The sequence below is a fragment of the Atheta coriaria genome, unplaced genomic scaffold (assembly GCF_025399875.1).
Source record: "Atheta coriaria isolate IRGN ID8LTWV9N9 unplaced genomic scaffold, Caltech_Dcor_3.1 hic_scaffold_6_pilon, whole genome shotgun sequence".
Lineage (NCBI taxonomy): Eukaryota > Metazoa > Arthropoda > Insecta > Coleoptera > Staphylinidae > Dalotia > Dalotia coriaria.
In genome coordinates, this window is record NW_027045448.1 from 8,195,856 (window position 1) to 8,214,395 (window position 18,540).

Genomic DNA, 18,540 nt, shown 5'->3' on the forward strand with positions numbered 1-18,540 from the left:
TTATTTAACCTTATTTAAGAAATATTCCCATTCTAATGGATGTAGCTAATCGGTAATAACACAGATTATAGTAAAATTAGAATATTAGAGCAATAAAAATGGAATAATGTAAAATAAATGCATAAAATGATATTTTTAAAAACTTGCAATAACAAAATTTATTTTTTTCATTTTCTGCTCGGTTTTATCGCTAAAAAAAATTAAAAAAAACTTAGTTAATTCTATAAATTAAATTAACTATAATTTTTAGCTCACAGCTTGACAGTTTCACATTTTTTAAATGATTGTTATCGTGATTATAATGATCATTAGAGCTCAAACTGGGTTTGCAGAGATGCATGCCCACTCTCATGTATACACACACATGTGTATAATAGTCATATCGTAAATAATGAAAATAATGAGCACTAGGTAAATGGTAGATGGTAAAACGTCCGTTTTTGCAGTTTGCACAGAGTATATCTACAACAGTGAGTACGGTAATCCGCTCCATAATTCCATAATTCCATAACGCCACCATTCCGCAACTCCGCAACGCTTCTGATCCATTTTTCACGGACGGCTGCGCGAAAGCGAGACCGCTGGACACACACGCCGCTAATAATCGTGCTTAGCGCAGGAAAAAAGTTTGCAACAAATGCACGCGCGTCGAGAATTCAACTATGAAAATATTCTATTGAATAGCATAAAGCCTAATCAAATTGTCACAGTAATTATTGTGATTTTAACGCTTTTTCTTGCATTTTACACATATTTTTAAGATGACATAATTACCAACATGAAATATTATGTTTTTTTGCAAACAATTTGCGGAAATTAAGTCATTTCGTCTCAGTATGTGCGTTTTCTTCGTAGACAAGACATAATGTCAGGAAATTACAAGTTCAATTTTACTAACAACATTTTTTTCTTCATAACTTCCGAGTTATTATATAAAAAACAATGACAAAAGCATCTGTAATCTATATTTTAATAAAATTTATAAATTGCAACTTTTATTCACCACGGGAAGTAAAACAATAATTTTTTGATAAATTTAAGTTTTTTTTTGTAAAATAATATTTTTTAGATATTTATATACAAAATATTTGCTTCAGCGTGTATAAAACTACAATTTTACGCACGTAATATAATGTGTATTCCCTTATATAAGCATTTATCTTCAGTTAATTCGCTTCAACTTGACTTAAATTAAGCAAAATAATAAGATAATGAAAAATATTACTAAGTATTGTTACTTTCTACACGATTAAACTGCTAATTACGATCACATTATTATTACTCTTGATTATCGCACTATAATAGCGTCTAGAAATTGTTTTGTTTCGCTCGCGGGGGAAAATTTCTCCCAACTGATTGAAAATATAAAGAATAAGAAAATTTTCTTTTCCTGTGATAGAACAATGCATCACGCTCGATTACCGTGAGTAATCGAGTATTACATACTGCAGAGTTACCATCCGATAATAATTGTAATAATTAGTAACTTATAATATAATTATTCCAAATTGCATCCATCGGAAAAAAAGTTTAACCTGCTCGTAATCAACGGGTAACATTTTTGTATTGTGTTTTGTTTAATACCAAATCAAGATTTTAGTCTTTCAGGAAGTTAAGAATTAATATCATTAATAAAACAAAAGCATGGTTGTTAGTTAGGTACTAACATAATAATTAAGTATTGAAATTTTTATTGTTGGGAAATTTCTAATAAAATATTTAATAAATCCGTGATGGAATTTAATTTTTCTTCAGGTGTGATGTAATAAAGATTGTTTTTTGTGTTGGATTTATGGAATAATGGCCGATTTGTTACGGTCAAATTTTGTTTCATGTGATTCGTCGCGTTTCGCTAAACTTTGGTGGCATGATGGCGCGAGGTGTCGAAGACGATGGATGACTTCCTGTTATTTGAGTTCGTTCAACGCTACAACCACCTCACCATGGCGACTATGGCGAGTAATCGATAATGGCAAAAATGGCAAATTGTCCTTGAATAAATACAAAAAAGAACGCACACTTTGAGTTTTGTTCATGTTATTAAAGCGTTCTTGCTACCTACAGTTGTAATTTGATATTTTTATGTGAATTTGATATGAATAATTCAAGTAGTAAACTGATATAAATGAGAATTTGCATATTTAAATTTTGAATGAATTAATTTATGTCGTTTCATATGACATATTAGAGATTACATATGTTTATTGTGTTTTTGAATTAGAGTCTTTATTAGGAGCGTTCTTTGTTGTCACATAAACTAAACTTACTTAATTAATGTCCAAAAATTTGATTTAAAAAATTGTTGCGATCATGTTTTTAGAGTTTTTCGCTACCAATTATTAAAATTTGTAGCACTGCATCAAATTTTCTATCATTTGGTGGAAAAAAATGATTTATTGAAGTTTAAATTCAAATAATGATCAAATTGGTAAACAAAATCTTTTTTTTTAATGAGAACCTCTTTTAAGGAGGAATTTTTTGCATAGAAATGAACTTGACTTTATTTTTAAACACAAAATTTCTTAAAAAATTAAACTTTAAGTTGAGCTTTAAACATTTCCAAGATTTTAATACATTTCTACGCATCGAAAACAATGAAAACGAATGTGTACTTAAGAAAGGGGGAGGGAAAGCAAAGGAAGCCATTAGTGACAGAACGTAAGCGGAAAATAAAATAAAAGCAAGAATTAAAGACGAAGAAGTCAAGAACCGAAATGCTTTGTTCTCCGTGGCTTACACTCTACAATGAGTCATTTTTGTATGTCAAGAACACACACAATAAAAAAGAGTATCATGTATACGCAGCGGCAACTCAACGCAACTTAAGGGTAAAAGGAAACCGAATGTGTAATTATCCTCCAATTTCGTCTTAAATTGCCACGTCTGTATCAAACTTTTGTTTGTTTTTGTTTTGTCAAAGTGCTTTAAAATGTTGTACAATTTCCTGCGCGCCCAAAAATTTCTCCGTTTTCGGTGTTTACAACAATCAATGGATTTGGGGACTTTATTTAAACGCAAATTAACGAGCACTGATTAACATAAACAATACGCAACCAAAACCTAAGTAAAATAAAAGTACTAGCCGTGTGTGAATACAGTTACCAAGCAAGCAAGTCGATATAAACCTACTATCAATCCAACATTGCACCGGTGATACGTAGTAAAGCATACACCTGGAAGCCCGTGTAGTCCGCGCGATTGTCTCACGTTGAATATTCATTTATTTCAGTTGTAATGTTGTAAAATTGTTTTCATATCACCAACATACATACATATGCACTTGTTGTAGGCGAACGAAATAAAAAAAAAGGGATTGTTGTGTTTGTAGTGTGTGTTGTGTCTGTGCGTTGTTTGGCTGGTTTGGAAACGCGATTCACGTGTTATATCACCGGAAATAATCCTTTCGACGGTCGGCTCGCGCGCAAGCGGCGTGATTCCGGTCCGGGGTGACCGCCACAGACTGCTTTTAACGAGCCGGCTTGTGATTTTACTTATGCGCCCACCAAACCGAGCACAGACAGTCGCAGAGCGATTATTGTGGTGCACCGATGCACGGTGCACAACACGACACGTGAAACGACGCAAAACGACGTTAAGCACGGATGACGTGTGTGATTTTATCACACCTGCGATGTGCAACTATCTGAACTCTAGTAATTAACAAAAATAAGTGCATGCGAAATTTTCAATAGAAATTAATCTATATAAAGATAAAACATGGTTGTGTTGGTTAAAATACTTTTAACTCAAGAACGGCTGGACAGATTTTGATAATCTATGAAATATTGGATTTGTTTTTGCTTAGCATAGCAGAATAATTTTTAAAATATCAAAAATTATAACTTGAAGAGTGTTAAATAAGAGATAAAAGTTGATATGAAGATTTAATGATAGTTATAGTTAAATATTTGAATCCTAAGTGGCGCTAAAGTTCAGTATTTGCATTTTTCACTTTATGGCATTTAATGTAAAAAAGTGAATAGTAGCTACATCTTACAGGGGCTTTTGAAACTCAAAAGTAAAAAGAAATAAATATTCATTAAGAAATGTAATAAATAGCCAGACAGTAATACCATAAAACATCATTAAAATGTAAAAAGATAAGTTGTGAGAAGAAATTTACGAAATGATTGCATAATATGACGAAATGAAACGCGTGTGTGGTCATTATCAACAAACGTGTAGGCAGATACATAAATCCACAGATTGGTTTATCCGTGTAAACCATATACACTCCATAATCCGTATATTGATTATTTTAATTAATTACGCTGCAGTTACAACATCAACAAAATCTAAAGTGATGACATTTCCGTTTTATTTATTACCAACTCGCACGGCTACATATGTATTATTATAATGCACCCTAACCCTAGACAATAAAACGCAACAAAGCAACACGCCTCGCAAAGGTCATCTCGATGCGAGTTGTGAGCATAAATCGCATAAATTATGAATTAATCACACATTAAACACTCAGCGCCACACGAAAAAGTACACCCATTTAATGTTTGTAATTTATAACTCAACAATGTTGCATGTTGTATCAATTACGCGCATTCAAATTCAATTAATATATAGCGTTATCAGATCTCTCCGTCTACGTCCACGAGCGTATTTGAATAATTTAATGGTTTTAATATAAAAATGCTATTGAATGCGGCGCGGGCGCATGACTTGGCGAATTGTTAGCATGAAAATTGAACGGTACAAAATATTTTATAGATAGATTTATCTCGTAGCATTATGTTGCGCGAACAATGCGAATTAGCATTATTGCTATGAAGGTTGGATGTTGGATCGATCGCATAAACCGCCCTCTTGCATTCACAATCATAATTACATTAAAAATTTAAAGTTGAGTTTGTTAAAGCGTTTATAACTCAAGAACGCTTGGACAGATTTTGATGATCAATGATTTATTAAATTCGTCTTGGAATAGAATAGCATAATAACTATTAAAATGCCGAAAATAATTATTTAAAGGGTGTTAAATAAGGGATATAAAAATCAATCATAGTTATATCTAAATAATTTAATCCGAGATGGCGTTAAAGTTGATTTCTTTAAATAAAATTATTTTTAGTAGAAAAGAAGAAAAAAAAACGTGTAAAAAATATAAAATTTTATGATGTCATGATTTATAATGTAACGCAGCGCCATCTGTTTGCAAAAATAAAATAAAACGTCAATACTTTACGATGCATTAAAATAATTGTGCCTTTTAAAAAGCACTTTGCGCCCGTAATGCCTTTTGAATTTCTTTCTTGTCAATCAAAGACTAATGTAGCAAATAAAATACAATAAATTATAATAATGAATAGAGAAAGGATTAATTTAATTGCGATTATATCACGATTGTTAATCGATTGGTTTTATCAATGATTCGGCGATTAGTAATTATTCGAACTGATTCGGAATGATCACTTAACACGTTGAGGACGGCGCGGTTTTTGGGTGTCTGTCGCATCGGACGGCGTTTGAGCATTTTCAACTCCGTCTAATTAATTCAGCTGTGCGCCACTGGTGGTTATGCATTGCTGTATCAAAAAGCGATTGTTTTGCAGTTGCGTCGCCATTTATTTATTTTCTTTGTAATGAATGCCTTTATCTTTAGAGTCCGACCGAATCTATGTGCGAACTGAGATGGCAAGTGACGACCACGACTTAGCTGCGAGTTAGCCGAACAACGCACGATAATTCACGAACACTGAGTTTCGGTTCTGTCAAAAGTTTCAGCCAATTTTTGGCCGAAACCAAATTTGAAGCCAAAACTGAAACTTTGGTCGGTCACTATTTATTATAATATGTAATCTGAGTGACACATTTGATGACAAAGATGCAAGGCCCTGATTGTATAGGTGAAACGAGGAAAAGATATAACCTAACCAGTGGCGTAGTCAAAAATGAATTAGTCTCGTTTCAAATGAGCCGTGTACCACCGGTGGTACACGCCGTCCCACAGACCAGACGTGTGTGTACCACCGGTGGTACACGCCGTCCTCAACGTGTTAATCGCTTACAATGACCACAATCAACTTGAATGATGTCATTTTTTTATCGTATGGACTCGCATGTCCTGTTTGCTTGCAATAAAATTACAGTTTATGTTTAACGAGGTCCGAAATGTCCTTGTGCTCTATTTTCACGCTGCAAAAATTATACCTGATGTATATTTATGTATAAAATCATTCTAACCTCAAAATTATAAAAAAAAATTATTATGCATTAGTTAAATACTGTATTTTATTCACTTTAATTTTATTTTTTGCATATTTAGCAATTATGAATTTACGCTTAAAAATTTCATATAATATTAGTTCACAGATAATAAATTTAAACTGTGAGCAGTTCCCTTATAATTCTTGCATCGTGTGCCTTCTGGAGCGTCAAGTTTTAACGCGGCCGATGTTCGCAGGCTAGTTTTACAAGTTCTAGATGCCTAAATGCCTAGGTGCGTACGAATAGGTATTCGTGTTCGCGTTCGAATTTTAGTTTGAGCGTTTGCGCTTGCCGCCATGCTGAACATAACACGCATATTTACAAAGTTATTTTCGATGCGCCGCTATATTTATATTTGTGTGCGACGCGCAGCTGAAGAAGCGAAAGAATGCGCGCGCGCGTCGCTGATACTGAAACGCGACAAAGAGCCAAACGGTCAAAGATGAAATGTGCGAATACCAACCTGCAAAATGCACACATACCTCCAGCAGGAGGAAAAATATTTTCCCACAACACATATCATTCGACAGGAGTGGAAACGAAAAACAAAAATAGTCTCATAGCGTATACCTATAATCGTTTATGAGTTTATGAGTGTTATAATAACCACACTCGAGTATGCATTTTGTGTGCATTTCTTGTTAGCGACACAGGAAAAGGAAATAATTAATCGTTCATCTAAGCTAGACTGTTCGAAAATAAGTACTACCTCAATTAACTCTAGCGCTTACCTTATACATATGATGTTGGAAATCGGGCAGCACGCGAAGAAACACTATTTAATGATTTTAACAAAATTTTTGCACTCACTTTCAATCACATCTAGAAAAATGTGCGAAAGATATTGTTGTAACGCCGATTTTGATTTGACATTGTCGATGACACACGAAGCGACACGAATGATGAAACATTTTACAAAATTTTACTTTTTATACATATAAATGAAGTTTTACACAAAATATGGTACAAAATATACATTACTGTTGTTATATTAACCAATTTTATCCATTAATTGTTTAATTTTAATGTAAAATATTTTATTTGTTTGAAAATATTTAGGTATTTACATATACGCCGCCCAGCGGCAGAAAAGAAAACTATATTTTGCGTTGGCACATAAAATGACAACAAAACAATTTTCAAATCTACAACGCGACAAAACGATTACAATAAATTCGTAATTACCTAGAAATTTGTTTTCCTTTTAATCGGACTCAATTTATTATCATCCGCATTACCATTAGATAGTTATAATTTTCGTAACGTTTCATCTACTTTCTCCCGACCGAGTCTGCGCAAATGGTGCAAACATTTCAGCTTGATTGCGACGCGAGTTAGTTTATTGCGTCGAAACAAACATAATGACCCTTTAAGCGCTTTACTTTAAGTGAAACTAAGTAATTACGCGATCTTTCAACGTTTCATCGCGTCGTCTTGTCTCGTTTCAAAAACTTTATTTTCCTCCGCACTTGATTCTTTTCTTTTTCTTGGTTTGACGTTTGCATTCCGTTCCCATAATCAACACAATGCGATGCGACGACGTGCGTTTCGTTCGAATGGACAAACAATACAACAAAACAGTGCACGGTTAACAACAAACGCTCAACAAGAAGAATTTATTGTTGAATTGTGAATTGTGCTCGCATTGTTAACTTTCAATTAACAAGTATGCAGTTGAAATACGTGAAATTTTATTATCTTTTATTGTAGATTGAATATTTATTTAAATTTCGGCCACCCAGGTAGCCATTTTATTCGCAAACCTAACCAAATATGGATATAAGTTTAGCACCCGCCCTAAAGGTTCTAAACGTAAACTATGCAACCAACTCTACACGGAATTTGTATGTATACATAGAATATTATGAATATTATAATAAATTGCGGTGCATTATGGCCGGCACATTATTGCCACATTATCCGAGCTGCTCTCGCCATGCTCTCGCCATGCTCGCTTGTTGTTATAATAGAAATAATAACACGAGCCCGCCAGATAGGAATTCCGATGCGTGCTGACCTTTCCCAAAGCGGCGCTGGAATTTTTTCCAGCTCGCAGGCTCACACGACCACTCACGCAAGTTCTTCAAGATTTCCAACGTCTTCGAGATGAGATTAAAGAAGCACAGAGCATGAGACGATTTAAGTACTAGTACTAGCCACTAAGTACTAAGCATTGAAGAGTAAAACATTTAAGGATGGAGAACAATCATTGACAAGCGCGACTTAAGTATAGTATGGATAGGAATATGGTACTTATGTGCGTTCTTAGAGAAAATGCTGGTGTATTAAGTCTATTATTTGAACACCTACAAGGATAAATGTTAAACACAATCATTTATTACAATTTTTTCTTCCTGCAGTTGTTTTGTGAGTATATGCAACCCAAAATGCATCAATTTTGTTTTTATTCTGAAAATGATTTATAAATTAATGAATTTTTAAATTTCTACCGAGAATATGTGCGGTGTTTGCAGTTAGTTAATTGGATTGCGTGATGGCGTGATTGGAATTGACTCGCCTTTTCAATAAACGCAATTTACGACCGTCTCCTCTCTCGACCAGCACATGCGTCGCACATCGCTGGCATTATAAATAATAAAATTATCGACAACAATTAGTCGACGCCGCGCGCACCGACTGCGTCCGTATAAATACCAGCACAGCGAAGGAAAATATTTATTTATGGCTGGCGCGGAACGCACAGGACGCAAACCAGCAAGAGTGCAAGATATTCTACAATCTACATTTTACACGCATCGCACACTCCAATGGAGATAAAAACGCGCCGCGGATAGTTGAATTTATCGGCTTCGGGTATATTTGCACCTGCAGAACCTGAAATTATTAAAATATTACCGCACTATTAATAAGTATTATGGTAAATTATTTAATACTAATTTAAATAACAAAAAAATAGATTTTTTTTAGTAAACAACGAGCTTAAAACACATTTAAATACAAAAATTTAATTTTCTTTCAAAATTTTGACTTTATTAAAAGAATAAAAACGAATCAATATTATTTTAGAAGAAAAATCGCTTTTTTTTTTCTTCATAATATTCATTAAAAATCAAAAAATAAAGAAAATTTTAGTTTATTACATGAAATTTTCCTTTCTTTTATGATTAATGACTTGATTGAGATCAACAAATGTTTATACATTGTAGTAGTGTAAGTGTGATGTTGTCATAACATTATCTGTCGTAATTATTTTGCAATAATCGTGCCGGTCGCGTGAACTCAAACACTTCGATACGAATTAATGCAAAAGCAAGGTTTTTAAGTGTCGTAAGCTAATAAGAATTGGGAAAAGCGTTCGTGTGACAAAAATGCGCGTTCCACGTGTTCAGACATGCACAAACTTTGTACTTACCTACTTATAATAAAACTATAGTTTCTATGGCTAAATTAATACGCGAACGTGTCGTTTACATTGTATAACACATAAAATGCATGAAAAGAAAATCACCGAAGCGTGATTTATTAAAATTTCCAAGTAGAATAGCTATATACGTATAAGAACATATTAAAAATTTTATTTTTGCATTTTTGGCTTCTTACAATTACAGGATTTTTTAAAACTCCTTTTGATGGTGATGTTTAATTTCCGGTTTGTATGTAGATTAAACTCTGACAACATCCGACTATCTAACATAATTTGAAGGCCTAGAAAAAGTAAAAATCTCGAAAGGAAAAACTGCTTCAGCTGTTATTAGCAAAGATGATGACCGGCCATGTCATCCACGTTGTATTATTCGTGAGTAGACGTAGCGTGGTTAATTTCTTACGGATGTTGCAAAATTTCGCCGACACTCGAGCGAGGAAACCTCGAGATTTTATGCTTTTATGCTATTTTCTGCCGGATGGCATGAATAAGACCAAAACTAAACCAAAACCAAATGGAAACAAAGCAAATCATCGTGCAATTAGTCAAAGGTGAACTCAATTTTTTTTATTCTTTGCTTCTTTTTTCTGCAAATTTACGCAATCCGAGTAGATATTTACTTTAATTGGTCATCTGGTAGCAATTAAAACTAAATTTTAAAGCGTTTTGCATGTCGTAAGAGAGGAAATATGAAAAATTATCAGATTTTTATATAAAAACACATAAAATATAAATTTAAATTGAAGGTTTTTCTGAATCTTGGAAATAAAACTAAAGCAAAGTGTTGAAAGTGAGTCCAGTTTGGTAATTGCATTTGGAGAAGAATAAAGACCAATAAATTAAACAATATTCATTGTTGTGGTTGCAACACTTTCGCTTTCAAAGGTGCAGAAAAGTGGCAAACATTGAACAATGATTGAAGATCATCACGATCATAAATATCGTAACTAATTGTAAATAAATTGCTTTGTAGGTTAGGAAATTCATGGATGAAAAAATTAATGATTGAGCTGTTTTAAAGATTAAAGATTTGCATTAAAAATATCTCAAGATCTGATAACAGTGTTACACAATCACTCAACAACAAAGTTTCGAGTTGGAAACAAAAACAAAAGAAACAAATCGTAATTGATTCGAATCATTTAGTTTTATAATCTAATCTGATTTGTTCTACTTTTACTATTTTAAAGCATAAACTCTTCGTACAACTTCAAACCATAAAAATAAAGATTTACAGTATATGTTTTATTTTATTTTTTTTATTTTTGCAAATAATGGAGAATTTTTTGCTTTTTATGCATTTTTTCCTAACATAACCTTCAAATATTTTGTTATTGTCACATAATTCTACTTTTTTGTGTGTAATTTATTGTCATCGAAGCGTCAAGATTGCTAAAACATAATTGTGATAATTACAAGTTTGTTAACAACAATTACGCAATAATTTATTCTAAAAAAACGCCCAAAATTGTCTTAGCAATTATTTTTTCTTCTAATTTTTTCTTAAACTTCTTCAACCATAACTTTTTCCAGTCAAGATCGAAATTAATTAAAAATGCTAAGATATTTTTGCTGTACTGAGTAGAATTCAACAATTAATGTGTCACAAAGCACAAAAATGTCAAGAATAAAACTAGAATTATTAATAACAACAATAAAAACTTCTGATTACAACTTCAACTGTTATTATTTTCTTATTTCCTGGAATTTGTCATGCGTGCAGTCTTTTATGACCGATTTAATGTAGGTACAATAATTTGTGCGTTTTAAAGCCCGACACATCACAGAAATGACTTCCAGGTTCGCATTTTTTCCAAATCCTAGCTTCGGTTGTAGTTGTAAATCGTGATAACTTATGAGACTTGACACTGTACACCTCATACCTCGTGAGATTTAAAGTTAGCAATGCATATTATAGGAATATGTGAGTTATTTATAACAAGTTTGCGTTCACTGAGCGTGTCGAGGCGATGTCGGGATAAAGCCGATGCGTCTTCAGCGTGGAATTTGTTTAATTTGTCAACACCGACAGGAATACGCGGTCGCCACGCGGAATTCACTTTTGAAAGTCTTTTGACGTTTTGATGTTACAAACGTAGCCAATTGCGATATTTATGCATTTTACTCAATGTAAGCATACAGAGCTAAATTTAAACGATGAATAAACACATAAATCATCAAAGTATGAATGGTGCTTCAATAAATATCAACAAAGTAGCAAGAAATAGCAAACGTGATGATTGTATAGTCAGCATTTGTAATAAATTAACGCCATATGTTTGTTTTGTGTGTGATTGCTCTATTTGTTGCTAATTGTGTCCTTGGATTACCAAAAACGTAATTTTAAATGCTTAAGTAGGTTTTATGAAATGTATTTAAGTAGGTAATAAGTTATAGAGTGATTAACGTGTGTTGATATTGGTCAATGCGTGGGATTGTCGCCTAATGTTGCAGGAAATTAACAATAACACAAATGAAAAATGAAAGTAATAAAAATTATGTTAATATAAAACCGGTTTCAAATTTAAATGCTCTTAAAGTGGCAACTAATCAATTTCTTTGTCAATTTATTACACAATAATAATTACCTGTTTGTTTTTGTTTAATTTCTCGCATTTTTTGTTGTTTACAAGATTGTCGAAGAGGAGAATCAAACAAAAAAAGATTTGTAGATATAATACGACAATTCTTGAGCTTCTTCTGGGCAGCGCCACCTAGCGGTGAACTGAACTAACCAAATACGTCTCAAGCTGTAGATTTCTGAACTAAAAATTTGCTTATTTATTGTTGTTTAGCAATATGTGTCACAGTTTTTCATTTTTAACATTTCTTTTTCAATTTATCATTTTTTTTCTAAAAAAACTGAAATTTGCAAAAAAATATTTTTTTTTCATAAGTTTTTCGTATATTTTTGTTATTTGTCAACTAAAATTATACCTATTTAAATATAATATCCTATTGCTTGTGAATTTTTGAAAACTTAAACTTGAACTTAACGCAATAATGAACCGGTGAGAATCGCATGTTGACAGTTCTGAGGTTAGTTTACCCAAGATAAAGTGTAAACTCAGCGATGCGCAAACACAACCAGCACCAAAGCAAAGACCGGGAATATTTAGCATAACATTGGATGATACTATACGATACGGATGTTGATACTTTGATAGTGATATGCCTTCTTATTCTTAACTCAGTGTGCAGGTACTTGCTGAGTTGTAATCCTTTCACATTTACCGTAACTCTCGTAGGTCTCTAAGCGTCCAAGCATCCTCGTGATTCTTTCTAAAACTTCACCAGTCGATTGAAAGACACCAGTAATTGTATAAACAACAAGTAACTACCTGAAAAGAGCTCAACCTGATCATAAAGTGCATAAATATAGATTATATTTTGCAGTCAGCCAACTACTGATTAAATAGATTAACAAGGAAGTTAAAAACGAAAAATTTCAGATTGCAGAGTAGAAACCTGCATGCTGGTTGCAGATTATAAATGTGCACATTGTCAGCTAGTTAAGTTTAAGTTTAATTCTAATAAATTTATTGTTTCCTGTGAATATTCGCAGTCAGTAATTAGAGAACTAAACAATTATTTCAAACACTTTACAGTTGTACAGAAATACATTTCTAAATTCAATAAATGCTTATTTTAGTTGTGTGAGTTTACGATATAGTTGGAACGAAACAGTTATTCAAATTAACTTACTTGTAACTTGTCTTGCGTTGTTGTCTCGGCGGGCTGTGTCTTGTCTTGTTCGAAGATGATTTCGACGTGAACCTACCTACATTTATGCGCATGTATGCGAGCGGGTAATGTGTGTAATGCGCGTAATAACATACGTGTAATAAATAATCACAAGTCATGGCCGCATGGGCCTTACGTCTTCTTTTTACTGTTCGTTGGGCCTCATTTCAATACGCTTGGGTATAAAAATTGAATTGTACAGTTTTGTCAATAGGAATTTATTATAAACAAGTAGGAAATAGAAAAAAAGTTTTAGGTTAGATTAGAGTGCGTAAAGTTGTAGTTTTTCACACTAGTGCGCAAAAGTAGGATTTTAGACACTGTAATTATAAGAATTTGTATTTTATTGTTTGAATTTACTTAATTAAAGTTGTATTTCCGTAAAATTAACCTCAAAAGTGACTTAAGTCATTTTATATCATCAATTTATTGAATTCTTATGTTTTTAATTGTTCTCTACAATACTAACATACATTTCATTCATTTTTAGCTAATTTTTCAATTTACGTGCCTAAAATCTCAACTTTTCACACTTAAAATTAAATAAACTCATTTCTAACATTGCAAATCTTAATTTTGCATGTCTAAAACAATATTTTATAACCGTGGACACAGAATATATTCTTCTGTTCTTGTTTTTATCATGAAGTAAAAATAATTGAATAAAAATCGTAATCGATTCATCAATGAAAAATAATTTCCATACCCGCTCGTGATGCGCATCGGTAGCGTGCTCTTTAATTATCTCTCGCGACTCATAATCGAGCCACGAGCATCGAACCATCGAACCATCGTACATCATCGTGTGTATGATGTTATGGTGGTAGAGCACATTCTTGTAAAGGTACCAACTGGAAACCGATAACGATCTCGGAGCGTTCGATCGGCTCGCAATTTTGTTGCGACTCTTTCGAAAATTCCCACCTTGTACGAAACAGGATGTTTACATGTTTTCACCGCACGAAGAATGTATTTATATCAGCTGTACCAATCTGGCGCACGCTCCAAGGACCAACATTAATCTTTCATTTTATAAGGAGGAAATTATTAAATTTTATAAAATGAACTAATTTATTACTTTTTATCTTAGAAAATGCATAATACGTGATAGATGTGCAAATAGATAATTTTGATCCCTAGTATGCAAAGTACATATTTTTATTTTCATAAAACACTAAAATATGTTATATATTTGGTTAAAATAAAATTGGGTTAGTTAGAGCAGTTATAACTTAAGAATGGCTGGACAGATTTCAATGATCAATGATTTGTTGGATTCATCTCTGCCTGGAATAGCAGAATAAGTATAAAAATATTAAAAATTATTACTTGAAGGGTGCTAAATAAGGAATTAAACTTTAGTAGGATTCAATCATAGTTTTAGTTAAATAATTGAATTCAAGGTGGCGCTAAAGTGCATTATTAGCATTTGTCATTTTTTAAAATAAAATTACGAATATACAGCAGCTACTTTGGTATAAAACTTACTTTTTGGCATTTTACATTCAAAAATACTCTACTATAATAATTTTTGATACAAAAAATATGAAAATTCAGTAATCTAACACTTTTTAGGTTAGTTTTGAATGAAATTAAAATCGTGCTTTGTGATTTACGTAATAAATCAATGTTTGCACAGTGTAATTGCAATTTTCAATTAACTCATCGAGCGTATATAGCAGGTCGATGGCTGTGATTGAGTTTATGCACAATTTGCACAATTTGCATCGCATTTCGCTTACTTCTGACATTTTGCTTCCTAGTAAGCGAGCAATTTTACGATATTCGCAAGTTGTTAGATTCGCAATGCGCGATATTAGCACGGCAACCAACACGACATATCTGCTCGTTCTGCAACCACATATACCATTATACTAACTTTATTTAGCCAGGCAATAACAATTTTCTATTATTTCATGATTACTTCGCAAGTTTGAATAAATTGTTAAAATCGCAGCCTCGCCGTGTGTTTGATATGATCATTTCACGTTTGCGTTTACGCGTGCGTTGGCGAGGTGGAATTTTCTATTACTGGGAGGCTGGTCAGTAACCGTTGAAAATTCAATCGGGAGATTCGATCGGACGATCGCTGTCGACGAAATTATGATTATTGCTTTGGCTTGCAATAGAATAGCAATAGAAAATGTATATGTTGCGGCAATTTTCGTTATTGCATGAGTTTTATGTGCATAGACACGTTTTATTCATTTCAAAAGTTCAAAATGTAAAAAAATAATGTTTGAGATGCAGTAAAAGTACAGAACATAACACATTTTTTATATTTTTTGAAATAAATGAATTTTTATGCAAATATCTTTTATATTTCGGTTTAATTTTAATTCAAACATTAATTTAAAATATAATTTAGTTATAACCTAAATTTATTATCATGATGAATCTGAATTTCTCATCATAACAGTTAATAAAAATGATGGAACAAAATTGAGGCGAAAAAAGCGCATTGTGTCCATTTTTGGCGTGTTAATTTAATACCGGTCGTACATGATGGCATTGTAGAATTATGGCAATATGGCATTATGCCATTATGCCATTATTACGGCATTTATTAATTCAAAGCGTCGACGGGAGAAGGTCGTGCAACTTTTCGTGGATCGCGTGCACGCCTCAAATTTGACAACAAAAATGCATAACTGTACTGTGATACATTACCAACTATGAACATAGATGGAAATATAGCAAATGGAACAATAGCAAAATTAAAACTTGAATATAATTATCCAAAACAATTTATTTTTAGTTTATGAATAGTGAAATAACATTTAGTCAGTGTGTCAGTAATGCTTATTCATTTAAATTAATTAAATTCAATAACAGACGTTTCATTTTGTTCTTTTTTATTATTTTTATTTTAAGATATAAGAAATAATTATACCTATTGTTTGTTTTGGTAACGAGTATTTTATTTACTTACTTATTACTTGAGTACAGTTTCAATCACCGTTTTTATTTAGAAAAATTTGATGTTATTGTCATTAGTTGTCTTCCAGATTAAAAAAAACGTTACGATTATTACACTTTGTACTTTTTTCTTATTTTTATATTGTTATTGTCTAATGATGGTTCAGAAAGTAATTTATTGCAAAAATAAACACAGTGTTGGTCATAAAAACTTAAGTAGGTTAGTAATGTTGTGAGAATTACTAAAATGACTCAAATGCCTCAAATGACAGAAATAACAGAAATTACTCTTCAAGAATATGACAATTTGCAAAACCCCAAGAACTAAAAAAGCAAGAAAGGAAGTAAAATACGGTAAATCTTATTTGTATACAGATATAAAACCCAGACATTAAGTAATAAAGAAATGTAATCATAAATGTAATCATAACCTTAAAATTTCAAGGAAAATTTTAAAGTTTTTGCGATAATTAAGTTTTAAAACATGTTGACATTAATTAAGCCAATATATTCTCGCCGTGTGACAAGTTGCAACTTGCAAGGCCGATTGGATGTTTTTGTGCGCATTGTTTGACCATTTAAGGCGTTGAAGAAAAGCGTCCCACATTCGGCGCGCAAGATTGCGCATAAAAAACCACATCGCACCGAAACGGCATTACATAAAGATACATTTACTACGTAAACAACATTAAAGTCACTTTTTCAACAGATGTTCGCACATATGTACAAACAAACAACCACATCAATAATATTTCGTTAGTATTTTAAAATTAAATCATATTTTTGACTTGCGGTATAAGTACCGAACGCTATATTATAGTATTTATCAAATGTTTAATGTTAAATAAACATATTTAAACCCTATGAGACCTAATGTGTGTCTTAAGTTAACTTAAGTCGTTGTGACTTGCGCGATGCCAATGTGGAAGCACGGTGGATTTGAGCGGCAACGACGTGGGACGGCGTAGTTTAAATTTACTCCGTCGCCGCCATCCATCATACCCTGCGCCATTTCGTACTTCTGCACGCCGGCGCGCATCTAGAATTACGCGCATGCATAACAACTCCCGAGTCACGTCTTAAGTCAAACTTTGAGTTAACATTTAACTCGCTGTGCATCCTGTCGCGCGGTTGTTCTGGTCACTCGAGTCGTTTATTTTTATTATTAGTTTAATGAGCGGCGCGCGCGCGCTCTGCTCGTGGAAAATTGGAAAATGGCTCCGACACACACACGCAAACATTTTTGAAATATGAATTTCACAGAAAGTCACTCGAGACTTGAAGTATGGAGGAAAATTGCTTTGATGTGAATTTGTGACAGTCTGTACTAATTTACGCATGCAACAGGAAACACTAAAAAGTGGAAAATACGGAAAACGATGAAGACACGGAAAACACCGTATGGTTTATATCACTGCAAGGAATGTAACGTTCAATTAAAACTACGAAATGTAAATAAACATTATTTATATCTCAGTGGATTTGAAACAACTGTAAATTTAAGTGCAAATTAAAAAATTAAAAAATCAGTTATAGTTTTGCGCAAATAATTAAGACGGCAAACAATGTGTTGAAACTGTTGTGCTCACTCGCAGATTTTCTCACATTCGTCAAACTCTACGGTCTTTGCTGTGGGAAATACCTTTCAAGGAACTCAAATACGGAAGATGCAACAACAAACGGTACTATTAGCTATTTTATTCTTGGTTTTATTTTGTTTTTTAGTGATAGCATTTTTAAATGTACTTTTATCGTGCACAACGGGCCATAACAAAGTAATAGCTATTATATCAGTAATAAAATGGTATCGTTGCAAATATTGCACCTGATGAATTCGAGCATGGAAACAATCAACCGCATTTATTTACTTTGCAATTTTACTACGTTAACCGCGTTTTACTTCTGACTTTAATGTTTCAATGCGTTAAGGTTTTGTACGTGTACGCGTATTATTTTGCATCGTAAAAATTATTTTATGCATACTTATTTCCCTTTCACTATCGTACTACTAGTTTTCGCTGTGTTTTATAAAAAGATTGCAAAATTATAGTGTATTATACAACTAGGGCATAATGATGATCATAAATCATCAAAAAAGCATTTTCTGTCGTGGAACAACGCTTTGAAGTTAATCCAAATGCCGTTGTTGTGTTTTAAACCGCTTGATGTATGCAACACAACACACACAAGTGTATATATAGTGTATATATTTATGTTTGGTTAGTTTTAATTTATTTTCAACATATTTAACGAATGAAATCATGCGATTG

The 18,540-nt window shown here is 32.7% G+C and overlaps 1 protein-coding gene across 1 annotated transcript in view; it reads left to right on the plus strand.

The window, feature by feature from the left end:
* Nucleotides 1-18,540, plus strand: part of LOC135793142 (uncharacterized) — a 28,396-nt gene that overhangs the window by 7,240 nt on the left and 2,616 nt on the right. The window lies entirely within an intron of this gene.